This window comes from Alosa pseudoharengus, unplaced genomic scaffold, assembly GCF_046254945.1.
Source record: "Alosa pseudoharengus isolate Yale_2024_CS ecotype anadromous, Long Island Sound unplaced genomic scaffold, YU_APseudo_1.1 YU_APseudo_1.1_scf_3, whole genome shotgun sequence".
NCBI classification, from domain to species: Eukaryota; Metazoa; Chordata; class Actinopteri; order Clupeiformes; family Clupeidae; genus Alosa; species Alosa pseudoharengus.
Genome location: NW_027468718.1, coordinates 9,962,441 through 9,978,984, shown reverse-complemented (window position 1 = coordinate 9,978,984; position 16,544 = coordinate 9,962,441). Strand labels below are relative to the sequence as shown.

The following is a 16,544-nucleotide window of genomic DNA, read 5'->3' as shown; positions in this document are numbered from 1 at the left end:
CTGTCTATGATCTGCAGGGTTAGGGCCTCCTCGACGAGGCGATTACTGGGCCGCGGATAATTTCTGGCACAATTAAACGGTATCATTGAACCGCGGCCGAAAGAAAAAGAAACTAAACATTTCCCAGAATAGGAAACATTTCTTAATTTATTGTTATCAAATAAAGAGGCATAGCATTAGGGGGTAGTGGTGTGAGCGACTGAGCGCTCATTCTTGTGTGTGCGCAACAAACAAAGCACAGTAGGCCTAGTCTTTTTAAAACAACGAACGAAGCGGACTCTTGCTGTCCATGAAGAGATACTGGCTAGATCTTGTTAGGCATGTTTAACATGTTGCATTCTATACAGCCTGATTATGTCATTCTTTAAGCTACATAGCCTGTCTCCAGTTTTCCTCAATTTGACTAATTAAGAAGGGATAATAGGATATTTGACCGGCATATCATCAAAATGTCCGGAAAACGAAACCTCGATCCGGCACCATTTTTTTCTAGCGGAAACTCTGACATCAATGCAGTCAATACTGTACCGGCTTCATTAAGACAACATGCTCATTTACTCAGCGACCAGATATGTCTCTTTACAGCACATGATCAGTGCTTATGCCTGCTTATCAGCAGTGAGAGCAGTGTGTTAGGTCCCTGGGGATGCCCATGCGGACTGAATGAAGAACAGCTGTGATTAGGATCATTTCCTGCTCTTCCTGTGCCTCTCACAACTCTTTCCTCTTCTCCTCGGTTTTTTCACCAGATGGAGGATGTTGTTTTTGCTGATTTCTGCCGTGAGATCGGTGTCGCCAACATTCGGGAGTATGAACAGGAGTATGTCAAACAGCAGCAGGATGTGGATCGCAAACGGTACATAAACACACAAACACAAAAACACAAACACTCATACAAGATACTGTAACTTTACGCCATGTCCACAGGTGTAGTTCTCGTGGGCTTTAACATGTCTAATCTGGTCTGGACTTGTGCTTTTTAGGGGTCAATGTTCTGACTAGTATTTCTTGTTCTAAAAGGTCTAAGCCACATTGTTAGGTGTTGATTCTTGTTTGTTTGTTTGTTTTTTTATTTTGTAGTTAGTTATTTTGGGTTTTTCTAACATTTATTTAACCTGACAATGGAGAGTGGGAGAAAGAGTGCAAGATGGGGAACAGAGTTCAGGAAATGGCCTCAGGTCAGGTCGTACTTGAGCCTGGTTGCCTGTGCCTTACAACCAACATCACCACTGCGCTACAGCTGAGGTTCCCCCTGAGGTTCTGATTCTGAATGGTCACTGGTTCTGACTAGCTGTTGTAGATCTACCAGGTGTAACACACTGGCTCAGAGTATGTACATTCAGGGAAGACCAACACAGTGTTGAAATAATAATGAATTAATTTATTAAAGAAAGTTAAACATAAACTAATATTTCGGAATAACGATAAGGATGAGGTGCAAATCAGTGTAGTGTTAGTTACGCAAAAGTGAAGTGTAAGTCAGTACAGAGATGAAGGTAACGCAACAAAATGAATGCCAAGCCGGGAGGAGGAGAACCGCCTCCGGAGTGCAGACTGAGCCGATCTTAAATATCACTCCCAATCAGGCACACCTGGGCACACAGGGGAAACAAGCACCCAGGCACGTCAGTGCCAATGGGCGGAGTTAGGACACAGCAGCCTGGGCCGTAACACAGGTCTAGCCCAGTGTGTGAGGTTCTGGTGTTGATTCTGGTTCTACCCGGTTCTCCCAGGCTGCAGTTTGAGTCTCAGCGCACGCGCCTCAATGCCCAGCTGGAGTAACAGGTCTAGCCCAGTGTGTGAGGTTCTGGTGTTGATTCTGGTTCTACCCGGTTCTCCCAGGCTGCAGTTTGAGTCTCAGCGCACGCGCCTCAATGCCCAGCTGGAGTAACAGGTCTAGCCCAGTGTGTGAGGTTCTGGTGTTGATTCTGGTTCTACCCGGTTCTCCCAGGCTGCAGTTTGAGTCTCAGCGCACGCGCCTCAATGCCCAGCTGGAGTAGCAGGTCTAGCCCAGTGTGTGAGGTTCTGGTGTTGATTCTGGTTCTACCCGGTTCTCCCAGGCTGCAGTTTGAGTCTCAGCGCACGCGCCTCAATGCCCAGCTGGAGTAGCAGGTCTAGCCCAGTGTGTGAGGTTCTGGTGTTGATTCTGGTTCTACCCGGTTCTCCCAGGCTGCAGTTTGAGTCTCAGCGCACGCGCCTCAATGCCCAGCTGGAGTAGCAGGTCTAGCCCAGTGTGTGAGGTTCTGGTGTTGATTCTGGTTCTACCCGGTTCTCCCAGGCTGCAGTTTGAGTCTCAGCGCACGCGCCTCAATGCCCAGCTGGAGTAACAGGTCTAGCCCAGTGTGTGAGGTTCTGGTGTTGATTCTGGTTCTACCCGGTTCTCCCAGGCTGCAGTTTGAGTCTCAGCGCACGCGCCTCAATGCCCAGCTGGAGTAACAGGTCTAGCCCAGTGTGTGAGGTTCTGGTGTTGATTCTGGTTCTACCCGGTTCTCCCAGGCTGCAGTTTGAGTCTCAGCGCACGCGCCTCAATGCCCAGCTGGAGTAACAGGTCTAGCCCAGTGTGTGAGGTTCTGGTGTTGATTCTGGTTCTACCCGGTTCTCCCAGGCTGCAGTTTGAGTCTCAGCGCACGCGCCTCAATGCCCAGCTGGAGTACGAACAGGGGCAGCTGCAGCAGCTCAACAAGAAGCTGCACAAACTCCAGGACACCATCGACAAGGAGGAGGAGACCATCCTCAACCTCAAGAAGGTGTGTGTGTGTGTGTGTGTGAGAGATAAATTGAGAGAGTTGTGTGTCACACAGTGTCAGAGGTCAGAGGCCAGAGTCCTGCCTCTTTTCACTTGTACACACACACACACGCACACGCAGGCACACACACACGCGCACACTAACACACACACACACACACACACACACACACATACACACACACACACCTGAGGTGATCATCTCTCCCGTTGGAAGGGAGGATATTGCTGGTGGAAGAGATGCACAAACATGCACATGGCCATGCTCACACACTCCTGATTTAGTCATCTATAACACACACACACACACACACACACACACACACCCTGATGTAGTCATCTCACCTGTAGGAGAAAGAAGATGCTGGAGTTGGTGGATGAGAGTAAGGATTTTTACACACACACACACACACGTACACACCCTGATGTAGTCATCTCTCCTATAGGAAGAAGAGAAGATGCTGGCGTTGGTGGATGAGAGTAAGGATCTTTACACACACACACACACACACACCCTGATGTAGTCATCTCTCCTATAGGAAGAAGAGAAGATGCTGGCGTTGGTGGATGAGAGTAAGGATTTTTACACACACACACGTACACACCCTGATGTAGTCATCTCTCCTATAGGAAGAAGAGAAGATGCTGGCGTTGGTGGATGAGAGTAAGGATCTTTACACACACACACACACACACGTACACACCCTGATGTAGTCATCTCTCCTATAGGAAGAAGAGAAGATGCTGGAGTTGGTGGATGAGAGTAAGGATCTTTACACACACACACACACACACACATGTACACACCCTGATGTAGTCATCTTTCCTATAGGAAGAAGAGAAGATGCTGGCGTTGGTGGATGAGAGTAAGGATCTTTACACACACACACACACACACACATGTACACACCCTGATGTAGTCATCTCTCCTATAGGAAGAAGAGAAGATGCTGGCGTTGGTGGACGAGACTCAGGTTCATGTGCAGGAGCTTAAGGATGTGTGTACAGAGAAGAAGTCAGAAGTCAGCACCTCCAAAGCCGACCTGGACCAGAAGGTCAAGAATCTACAGGAAGTTTCCAGGTATGTGTGTGTGTGTGTGTGTGTGTGTGTGTGTGTGTGTGTCACTGGTCAGTGATTATGGTGGAAGAGATAGCAACTTATGACCTCATTAGCAGTCTCAAAGTTGCCAAAAAGTAACCAGGCTAGCCTAGTACTCAACAGCGAATTAGCCTTTTTTTGCCATTTGACACTAATTGGTGGAGGGGTTAGAGATCTGCACTAATTGGTGGAGGGGTTAGAGATCTGCACTAATTGGTGGAGGGGTTAGAGATCTGCACTAATTGGTGGAGGGGTTAGGGATCTGCACTATATGGATCTGCACTAATTGGTGGAGGGGTTAGAGATCTGCACTATATGGATCTGCACTAATTGGTGGAGGGGTTAGGGATCTGCACTAATTGGTGGAGGCGTTAGAAATCTGCACTAATTGGTGGAGGGGCTAAGGATCTGCACTAATTGGTGGAGGGGTTAGGGATCTGCACTAATTGGTGGAGGGGTTAGGGATCTGCACTAATTGGTGGAGGGGTTAGGGATCTGCACTAATTGGTGGAGGGGTTATGGATCTGCACTACTTGGTGGAGGGGTTATGGATCTGCACTTTCAAAAGGATCGTCTCTCCCTCTTCTCTCCCTCTTCTCTCTGGTTCTCCATCTTCTCCCTCCTCTTTTTCTCTCTCTAAACCCCCCCTTCACCCTCTCTCTCTTTGCTCCCTTTTCCCCTCTATCCCCCCCTCTCTCTTTCTCTCTCTTCTTTTCTTTTTCTCTCTCCTTTCATCCTTCTCTCCCCCTCCCTCCCTCCCTCTCCCCCATCCCCTCTCCAGAGAGCTGGTGCGTCTGCAGAAGCAGGTTCTGTCTGCGGAGGGGTCCATAGAGCAGAAGAGGCTGAGCCGACACAACCTGCTGCTGGCCTGCAAGATCGAGGGCATCCCCCTCACCCTGCTCTCCGGGACCATAGACGACATCAGCGACGTGCAGGTAGAGAGAGAGGGAGAGAGAGAGAGAGAGAGAGAGAGAGAGAAGATAAGAGGGCATCCCCCTCACCCTGCTCTCCGGGACCATAGACGACATCAGCGGTAGAGGGGGAGAGAGAGGGGGAGGAAAGAAAGGAGGGAGAGAAAGAGAAAGGAAGGGTAAAGAGACATTCAAAGAGAGAGAAAGGAGCGAGAGACAGAGAGAAAGGAGGGGTGAAGAGACATTCAAAGAGAGAGAAGACGAGAGGATGGGGAGAGGAAGATGGAGAAAGGGAAGATGACGAGCATGGGAGATGGAGAGAGAGAGTTGATGAGGGGGTGGGATAGAGAGATAGATAGAGAGAGAGTGAGAGAGAGAGAGAAGGGTGTAAATAGAGAACAAGCAGAGTTGAATAGCACATTAATGAGTTTACGGAATATAAGTATATATACTATTTTGATCCTGTGAGGGAAATTTTGTCTCTGCATTTATCTCAATCCGTGAATTAGTGAAACACACTCAGCACACAGTAAACACACAGTGAGGTGAAGCACACACTAATTCCGGCACAGTGAGCTGCCTGCAACAACAGCGGCGCTCGGGGAGCAGTGAGGGGTTAGGTGCCTTGCTCAAGGGCACTTCAGCCGTGTCTACTGGTCGGGGTTCGAACCGGCAACCCTCCGGTTACAAGTCCGAAGCGCTAACCACTAGGCCACGGCTGCCCCAAATAGAGGTGGAACAGAACACAGTTGTCTATCTCCAGGTTTTGGAGATCTTGTGTTGCTCTAACATGATCTAACATATTATGAAAGAAGACCAGAGATATTTCAGAAGACAGAAAGACTTGACATAGTCTGTGTTGTACATCACAGTTCATAATTACCGGTATTTCATAAATAAAGGAAGTAAAATAATATTTGACAATTATTTGGCAGGTTTAACCTTACTCCTGCAGGGTCAGTTCCATATGTCATGGATGTGGTTAATGTCCTTCTGTGATGCGGACATGTCCCCTGCTGTGCACTGATGTGGTTAAAGGGACACCAGGCAACGTTTTCGTGTTAATTACTCATCTTCGTAAGTCGGTATATGGTTAAATGACTCATTACAGGGCGAATGAAGACTCTCTCGCCTGCCCCTACTGCCTGTAGGAAGAATATCCCGCTTGCAAGTTCAGTGTATCGTACCCGCCGACCGAAGCAGTTTCAGTTTCCATCCTGCATCCACAGCACAGAGGCAGGCTAACGAAACGCTAGCGATTGTTGCAAACGTGTGTATAATGCCTTGACGGAAGATGCAAAGAAAAGGAAAAGAGCTTCAGACCGAGCGAGGGGGAGTTTCGTAGAGAAAAAGCATCAGGCTTGCCTGGTGTCCCTTTAATGTGACACATGTGCGTCTCCTCTGTGCAGCTGGACTCTGAGTCCCAGAGCACGTGCACGCTGGACATCTATGAGCGTGAGGAGCAGATGCTGATAGACTACTCAGCCCTGGCAGATGAGCTCAAGGTGAGACCATACATGATAGACATAGGTGTGTGTTTGTCTGTTTTGTCTGTGGTGTGTGTGAGAGAGAGAAAGAGAGGGAGACTGTCTGGTGTGTGTTTGTGTGTAGTGTTGTTTTTCTGTGTGTGTGACTTATGAACTAAATTAACCTCCCTGGCAGTGAGACAATACAGACAGGCATACTAATAGTGTGTGTGTGTACTGTATGTGTGTTGTCTGGTGTGTGTCAGAGAGTGTGTGTGTGAGAGAGAGAGAGTGTAGTGTTTTGTGTGTATGATTGATAAACTACACTGCTCTGCCTGGCAGATGAGCTCAAGATGGGATGAGGAAAACACTCCACATGACCTAATATAAACCGTTAGCATTTATTTTTCTGTTAGCGTGTAGCTTTCCTCAGTGGCATGTGCAGGTCTGTTAGCGTGTAGCCTTGAATTTCTTGAATTTCCCCTTGGGGATCAATAAAGTATCTATCTATCTATCTATCTATCTAGCCTTACGTTAGTGGCATGTGCAGCTCTGTTAGCGTGTAGCTTTCTTCAGTGGCATGAGCAGAACTGTTAGTGTGTAGCTTTCTTAGTAGCATTTAGCCTTCTGTTAGCATGTAGCTTTGCTCAGTGGCATGTCCAGCTCTATTAGCATGTAGCTTTCCTCAGTGGCATGTGCAGGTCTGTTAGTGTGTAGCTTTCTTAGTAGCATTTAGCTTTCTGTTAGCATGTAGCTTTCCTCAGTGGCATGTCCAGCTCTGTTAGCGTGTAGCTTTCCTCAGTGGCATGTCCAGCTCTGTTAGCATGTCGGTGTCTCTGGTGGCAGGACGTGAGTGAGGAGGGGGAGGTGGAGAAGGCGCTGCAGGGTCTGAGGGAGAAGCTGTCCTCACTGGACGGGGTCATCCAGCGCTCTGAGCCGCCCAACCTCAAGGCCCTGGAGAAGATGAGGGAGATCAAGGACAGCTTCAGGAATGTGGTGGACGGTATGTATATATCACACACACATGCACAGATAGATAGATAGATAGATACTTTATTGATTCCCAAGGGGAAATTCAAGAACACACACACACATTTCATATGCACATACATCACAAGAAGATGAGGGAGATCTAGAAGACAGCTTATGACACACCCACATACAATGTGCACCAAAACCCACAATCCTGCAGAGTCATGTTATGTTGGTATACACTGGTTTAATGAAAGTCAAATTATTTAATGACTTTGAAACTGATTTATATATGTGTGTGTGCATGGATCCGTGTGTGTGTCTGTGTGTGTGTGTGTGTGTGTGTATGCTGCAGCTTTTGAGGAGAGCACCAGCATGGCTCGGCGCTGTAACCACGAGTTTGAGCAGGTCAAGACCAACCGCTTCCGTCTCTTCAGCCAGTGCTTCGAGCATGTGTGTGTGGCCATCGACCAGATCTACAAACAGATGTGCAGGAACACCAGTGCACAGGTGAGTGTCTCACACACACACACACACACACACACACATGCAAATACACACACACATGCATACGCGCACATGCACATACACACACACACACAAGCCCAAACACATAGACACATAATTAGAAGACTAATGACACATCCTGTAAGGAGATTGTGTATGTTTAAGAGTGTATGTGTGTACACATTTCGTTCTGTTGTGTGTGTGTGTGTACTGATGTGTTTGTGTCTGTGTGTGTGTATATATGTACTTTTGTTGTGTGTGCATGCGTGTGTGTCTGTGTGTGTGTGCATGCGTGTGCGTGTGTGTGCGTGCGTGTGTGTGTGTGTGCATGCGTGTGTGTCTGTGTGTGTGTGCGTGTGCGTGTGTGTGTGTGTCCTGCTCTCCCCTCAGGCCATCCTGAGTGCTGAGAACCCTGACGAGCCGTACCTGGACGGCATCAGCTACAACTGCGTGGCGCCGGGCAAGCGCTTCATGGCCATGGACAACCTGTCCGGCGGAGAGAAGGCCATCGCCGCCCTCACACTCATCTTCGCCATCCACAGGTGGGGTCACCCCTGCTTACAGGTGACCTGCTTACAGGTGGGGTCACCCCTGCTTACAGGTGACCTGCTTACAGGTGGGGTCACCCCTGCTTATAGGTGGGGTCACACCTGCTTACAGGTGGGGTCGTGGGGTCACACTTGCTTACAGGTGGGGTCACCCCTGCTTACAGGTGGGGTCACACCTGGTTATAGGTGACCTGCTTACAGGTGGGGTCACCCCTGCTTACAGGTGGGGTCACCCCTGCTTACAGGTGACCTGCTTACAGGTGGGGTCACACCTGCTTACAGGTGACCTGCTTACAGGTGGGGTCACCCCTGCTTACATGTGGGGTCACCCCTGCTTATAGGTGGGGTCACCCCTGCTTATAGGTGGGGTCACACCTGCTTACAGGTGGGGTCACACCTGCTTACACCTGGCTCATGATTCCAAGTAGGGGGTTTAGCGGCTAACCTTGGTAAGGCAACCCAAATAGAAGTGGTAAACCTCCTAATAGCAGATCAACCCAAATAGAAGTGGTAAACCTCCTAATAGCAGAGCAACCCAAATAGAAGAGGTAAACCCCTGTGACTTCGTTCTCCTAACAAAATGAAGCCATAGGGCTCTTCTATCAGGAGGTTCAGCTCTTCCTCTGGGTTAACTTACCCATGTCTGTCACTTAACCACCAAAACACATACTTAAAGGAGAAGTTCGGTGTGAAATTGACCTTAGCTGTACTGAAAGATGTTGCCGAGTACTTACATGTGTCCAATAGGCACCTTCGTTCACCCCCTAGCATTCCGAATTACGCCGTTTTTAGCCAAGTAGCTGTGGGGGGCATAGCGTAGCCTATGCAGCTAAATCGCTATTTTTACACAATTAAAAAGGTTCCAAGACCCTCAGAAGTCTACCAATGCAGTGTGGAGTTACTTGGAACCTTTTTAATGGTGTAAAAATAGCGATTTAGTTGCATAGGCTACGCTATGCCCCCACAGCTACTCGGCTAAAAACGGCGTAATTTGGAATGCTAGGGGGTGAGCGAAGGTGCCTATTGGACACATGTGAGTACTCGGCAACATCTTTCAGTACAGCTAAGGTCAATTTCACACCGAACTTCTCCTTTAATACATCCCTGGTCCATGATGAGCTCATAGATAGATACACTTGATGCCTCTTCATTTTAACCTGCATGTCGCTCAATGTTTAGGTGAAGGCCCAGATTATATACAGGGTTCCCACGGGTCATGGAATTTCTGGAATATCATGGAATTTTGGAAAGTTTTGGGCAAAGTCATGGAATATCAGGGAATTTTATTGTAGCAGTTTAAAATTGACTTGCCAAAATACATTAATATAAATATATTTCCACACAGAATCAGTGGATGTCAGGTTATTAGCTTTACTGCTTGCTTGAGTAGTTGTGGTTAATCCAACGTTTATTCAATGCCCATTTATTCATCTCCCGCTCTAAAAAGTAAGAGATTCTTGAAAATTACGTGGCTGCTCTGAAATATTTGGTCGGTATATTGTACCATTCATTATATAGTAAATCATGGAAATTATTTTTTTTTTGTCATGGAAAGTCAGGGAAAAGACATGAAATTGTACATTTGACTTAGAGTGGGAACCCTGTAGAGATCATTTGTTTTTTAAAAGTATTCAAGCATAGTAACTGTTCACGTGTAGGACATGATTCCTAGTTATTCATCATGATTAACATGTGGATTAGGATTGAGACAGAAACCCAGATTCTATGGATCATTTATTATTTATTTACTTAAAAAATGTGCTATGAACGCCATATTTGTGTGAAACATTCTAGGCAATTCTTACTCTCCAAGACTAGGGTTTTGATCAGATCAGAGTTCTTCTTGTGCTGATTTTACTGTGTGTAATTTGACTGGCTAAAGACACAGTGGGTGAAGTACATGCATGCATTACCTGTGTTACGCCACACCTGACAGTGGGTGAAGTACATGCATGCATTACCTGTGTTACGCCTTATCTCTCCTGTGTTATGCCACACCTTATCTCTCCTGTGTTACGCCTGATCTCTCCTGTGTTACTCCACACCTGATCTCTACTTCACACCTTATCTCTCCTGTGTTACGCCTGATCTCTCCTGTGTTACTCCACACCTGATCTCTACTCCACACCTTATCTCTCCTGTGTTACGCCACACCTTATCTCTCCTGTGTTACGCCACACCTGATCTCTACTCCACACCTTATCTCTCCTGTGTTACGCCACAACTGATCTCTCCTGTGTTACACCTAGGGATGCACGATATATCGGCGGCCGATATATTATTAGCCGATAAGTGAAAAAATGAAAATATTATTATCAGTCCGATAACAGAATTCTGGCCGATAATTTGCGCCGATATTTTTTAAAGTCCTAATTTAGGCCTACATCTGGCTACACTGAGCTACTTGAGCTTGGTTGGCTATACTTTTTCCTCAATATAATGTCAGCGGTGTGAATGTATTTCACCACTCTAACAAAATCTGTGGATATGCGTTCATTTGGGAATCTGTGCATCTCAAAATCCTCTCGTGAATGATCCACCATTTAACCTTTACAGAGCGGAGCTCAGCCCTATCTAGAGCCGTCTTGTGCTGGTGTGTTTGCACTTTACCGCGCTGGTCGGGGAAACAAATAAACAAACTAGTGGGACGAGTACATAAGTAGGCCTAGTTCTAAGATGTGTTTTAGTATTATATTTGCATTACTTTAGCTTGGGTTTTGTATTATTACCTAGAAATATGCTAACCATTCGTGCTTCAGTTCCAGACGGGTCATCATAATATTAAAACCTTCGGGGCTAACTCCTTTCAGCAGGTTGTGCGCAACAGAGTACGGACATAAGATACAGTCTGAGGCATAGCTGTCAACCCTCTCGTTTTTTCCGGGTTTCTCACGTATTTTAACTTTTTTCCCGCTGTCTTCCCGTTTTAATATTTTCCCGTAAATATCCCGTATTTTAACAATCTCATAACATTAGCTCTACCATCGGACTTGTCAGTCTCTGTACTGTTTTCCTGTTGCTACACCCTTGCCCTTCCAACGAAACAGATGTTTTCAAAGCATCGTTTTGCTTGCTTGAAAGCGACAGTGAGACTATTTAAGATGACGGCTTGGTTGTCGTGAGAACACTCAGTGGCACCTGCATAGTGTACGGCCGCACGCACTGTGTGTATCGGCCTACCAGACTCAGCTACGAGTAGAGAAATAATTCCCCGTTTGTATATTCACTCCAAGTTGGCCTACCATAACTTCCCAACTCTGCACTGTAGCCCATAAACTGCATGACAGGCTATTTATATTTTCTCTCTAAAATCTCTAAAATAACCAAATGCATTTGTTCAACTTTATGAAGAATTACGCACTAGGCTACTTGGAACGCACACATTTTGTTTGCGCAGGAGAGAGAATGACAGCGCACAGGGCCATCGATTAGGCTACAGAACTTTAGCCTTCCTAGGGTTGTATAAAGTTGACCAAATTAATATAGGCTGTTAGGCGTAAATAAAGTAGGCTACTTTGTTGTATTGTTTAGCTGACCAATGCATGAGCTTGCAATTATGAAACGGACTAATACTGCAACCCTTCCAACGTTGGGGGACGAATGTTGACATTTTCCCTTATTCTGCGTGAGAAACCCGGGAAATCTCCCTTATTTTCAAAGCTCTATGTTGACAGCTATGGTCTGAGGAGTTGGAGCTTTATTCAGTTACCCGCAGTTGAAACTAAACCTAAGTTTCCCTCACAAACTCTGATTTGGTCGCTATACTGTAGCTTATTCCAAGCTGAGCCGTTTATGAGCGTTTAGTCCTAAATGAAAACGATTAAAACTCTCTAGCCACTCACTCGAAATTCACTGACGTCAGGTTCACTTAAAGGAGCCACACATACTGTAGGGCTAGGCTACTGTTATGTTGTTGACTGCCGTACTATTGAGGACTATTATGAGTTCTGTCCATCATTTGGTGGTAGGTAAAATTACTGCAATAAAATTATGCTTATTAAATGCTTTCCCCAAATCACTTTTCACAATTTTTTTTCAAGAGTAATATTATCGGTTATCGTATCGGTATCGGCCACAACAAACCAATAAATATCGATTATCGTTATCGGCCCTAAAATTCCATATCGGTGCATCTCTAGTTACACCACACCTTATCTCTCCTGTGTTATGCCACACCTGATCTTTACGCCACACCTGATCTCTCCTGTGTTACACCACACCTTATCTCTCCTGTGTTACGCCACACCTGATCTCTACTCCACACCTTATCTCTCCTGTGTTACGCCACACCTGATCTCTACTCCACACCTGATCTCTACTCCACACCTTATCTCTCCTGTGTTACACCACACCTGATCTCTACTCCACACCTTATCTCTCCTGTGTTACTCCACACCTTATCTCTCCTGTGTTACGTCACACCTGATCTCTACTCCACACCTGATCTCTACTCCACACCTTATCTCTACTCCACACCTTATCTCTCCTGTGTTACTCCACACCTTATCTCTCCTGTGTTACGTCACACCTGATCTCTACTCCACACCTGATTTCTACACTACACCTGATCTCTACACTACACCTGATCTCTACTCCACACCTGATCTCTACACTACACCTGATCTCTACTCCACACCTTATCTCTCCTGTGCCAGTTTCCGGCCTGCTCCTTTCTTTGTGCTAGATGAAGTGGACGCCGCGCTAGACAACACCAACATCGGCAAGGCAAGGCCCATTCATTCATCCATCCATCCATTCATTCATCTATCCATCCATGCATTCATTCATTCATTCATTCATTCTCTAGTTTGTATTCACACAAAGCATGACTAGTGTTCACAGTGGAGACAACCCATTTTCTAAGCCTGGCTTCAACATTTTCCAGCCAAATAAAATCTTAACTAATTTCTTTTTTACCTTTATTCTTTGAAATAATGCAAAATAAGCCATTCCAGCCATCACATCCATGTTATGTATAATCGATCTGGATGAAGGTTAGGTACACCATGGCACCTATGAGTCACATGATAGCTTCTGAACCAATCATAGGGTAGAACAGTTGAAAGCGAATTGGCCATATTCTCTCTATCTATGGATGTGGTGTGAGCACAGAGTTTGGCCAACTTTGGCACGTTGGGTACAGTACCAACGTCAGATGACTCTACAGCTTAACCCTATGGGGCAAATATGCTATGTTGAAATAAATCTCTTATTTTCACCATTGTATAACAGGCATATAAATGTTATCATCACGGTTTGTCAATATACGTATAAAACGCCCTTACAGATATGTTGGTATCCAACATGGCGCCCATTTGATTCCCTAGTTGACCCAAAGATTGTTAAGGCGGAGCAAGATACTTCGTCGTAGTTCATGTCTATGGGCGCGAAATGGGGATCGAATCCTGTCTGCATAAAGAGGCGTGTCGATGACGTTTTGATGAGCGTACGTTGCGACCCTCCAACAGCAGCGGCATAAATAACCGGCGCACACCTGATATAAAGTCGATTTTCTCCAGACTGGAATGCTGAAAAATGCTAAAAATGTACCTGAAATGTTCACAAGGGTTTGATGATCATGAAAACGTGCCCGAAATTCACATTCTTAACTCTATAGAACTAAGACCTTAGCATATGTGGTAAAATTCTGAGCTATGCCCATAGACTTCAATGGAGCAGTCGCTGCCTCTGCTCTGCATAAAGGGGGATTTTGACCCCCCCCCCTCGTGCGATCCGGGTTCCCGGAAGTGGCTCCTGATGAAGTATCTTGCTCCGCCTTAACAATCTTTGGTTGACCGTATTCTCTCGATCTACGGCTGTGCTGTGACCTGTGTTACACTGCCCCCTGGTGGTCTGCAGGTGACAGGGTTCATAAGAGAGCAGTGTCAGGAGAACTTCCAGGTGATCGTCATCTCACTTAAGGAGGAGTTCTACTCCAGAGCAGACGTACTGCTGGGAGTCTACTCTGAGGTAACACACACACACACACACACATTTTTACATTCACATTTATTCACATTTATTAATTTAGCAGACACTTTTATCCCGAACAAATTACAGAAAGAGAATAACATTCAAGATACAGTGCAGAAGTAGTCTAGGAGCTGGGAATGGCTACTGTATATGTCAAAACTATTACTAGAGGATAAGAGTGCCGACTTTACACATTACAAATACACACACACACACATCCTCCTGAGAAGACATACTGCCAGCGGTGTCATACTGTACACACACACACACACACACACATAGACAAACACACACACAGACAAATACACACTCCTGAGAAGACATACTGCTAGGGGTGTCATACTGTACACAAACACACACACCCTCCTGAGAAGACATACTGCCAGTGGTGTCATACTGTACACACACACACAGACAAATACACACTCCTGAGAAGACATACTGCTAGGGGTGTCACTGTACACACACACAAACACACACACACATCTGAGAAGACATACTGCTAGGGGTTTCATACTGTGTACACACACACACAGACACACCCTCCTGAGAAGACATACTGTTAGGGGTGTCATACTGTACACACACACTCACACAGATGGGTGATTAAAGGATAACAAATTATTTAGGTGTAAACATATGCATGTGGTGTGAAGACATCATACCATTGTCTGAATCCCCAAACCACTAGCATGAAGAATTTAACATTTAACCCCTGAGGATGACTGAGATTGATGTCTGCTTATTCATACAGTCTGGTGAGACCATCTCCAGCCGAGTGCTCTCCGTAGACCTCACGTCCTACCCCCTCACTGAGGAGACCCCCTCACAGAGAGACACAGAGATGTAGACATGGTGGGAGAGAGATGGGAGAGTCAGGAGATATAGACATCGACACCGAGAGATGGGAGAGTCAGGAGATGTAGACATTGACGCAGAGAGATGGGAAAGTCTATATCAGGAGATGAGGGTATGGAGAGATTGATAGAGGGACCCAACGAGATGGAGAGTGCATCAGACAGAAATAAGGAGATGTTAGACGGAGATGAGAGAAACATTATAGGGGAGTTAGATCTTATGTTTAAAGGTTTGTTTGTGTTTTTTAAGATTTTTTGTCGATAGACGTGTGTCTGTTTGCACTGGAGTTTACCTAAACTGTTTTTATTCAAATTTAATTGCACTGTCTTAACAGACAGATTTGATAGATTTTTACAAATTTTAATTAGCAAGTCACATTTTAAACCCCACCCGCCCAAAATTGCACTTTCAGTTGTTTTGATGATGTTATTCACACATAGTAATGTTGCAGTGTTATCTATTTTATATGTTATCATAGTTTTTATGGTCAACTGTAAAAATCAGTTATCAATAAACTATTGTGGCTTTGTAAATTATTCTTAATCATTTATGTTGTCAACAGTATTCCTGTTCAGTGTCAAACACAAGTACCAAAGTCATTGTAGTGATATCAGTCATGTCATCACCTGTTCATGGCAGTACAGAAAACTCTCTAAATAGGGACAGTTAAACTCCTTTGTCATGATTGAAAGTATAAATGAATGCAGTCATTTTAAATGAAGATGTACAATGTGTTGAAACGGCAACTGAAGAAAGACATCAGCCAACTCAGCCTTAAAATCAGGTCTCCGCACAGCAATACACAGAGCATCATCTCAGCAGTCTGATCATGAGTTATGACACCAATTCTTTTTTTCAATTGATTATTTTGTCCAGTTAAGTGGTAATTTTTGTTGTTCAGGTAGTCAAATGAAGCATGAAATCCTGATCCTTGTGGTATTAATGGCCTTATATCAATGACCTTCTCATTTCACCACTGAAATACAACTACTACAACTACTTTTAAGTGCTATATAGGCCCGGTGTGGGTTATCTGGAGAATTCCCGGTGGGCCGCTTCACTTTTGGGCCGGTCAAGGAAAAACATATTGACATTTGTCACGTTAGTCTATCTTCTCTTAAAGTAGTCTACTCATGTTCCGCAATCTATGCCTGACACCGCAGCCTCTGCATGGGTTGTAGCCTACCATGTGAGGGAGTTCTCCCCTCCCAAAAAGAGTTGGTTGGGTCCATATAGCCCGTCTTTTCCAAAAAGTTTTCACAGATAGGCCTACCGATAGCCGGGCCGGTGTTACATGGCAACTGGCTCCCAAAAAGAGTTGGTTGGGTCCATAATGAGAGTCTGTGTGTAATCCACTGATCTGGGGTCAGTCTTTGTGTCTCTGTCAGGTTCAGTTCACACCCACAACTGGAATTTTGAACTGAACTCCAGTGGGGTGGCAGCAACGAACAAGGAACTGGTCTG

At 45.7% G+C, this 16,544-nt stretch overlaps 1 pseudogene; it reads left to right on the top strand.

Annotated features, from left to right (window-relative positions):
• Positions 1–15,613, top strand: part of LOC143099818 (structural maintenance of chromosomes protein 1B-like) — a 23,178-nt pseudogene extending 7,565 nt beyond the window's left edge.
• Positions 15,614–16,544: the final 931 nt, after the last annotated feature.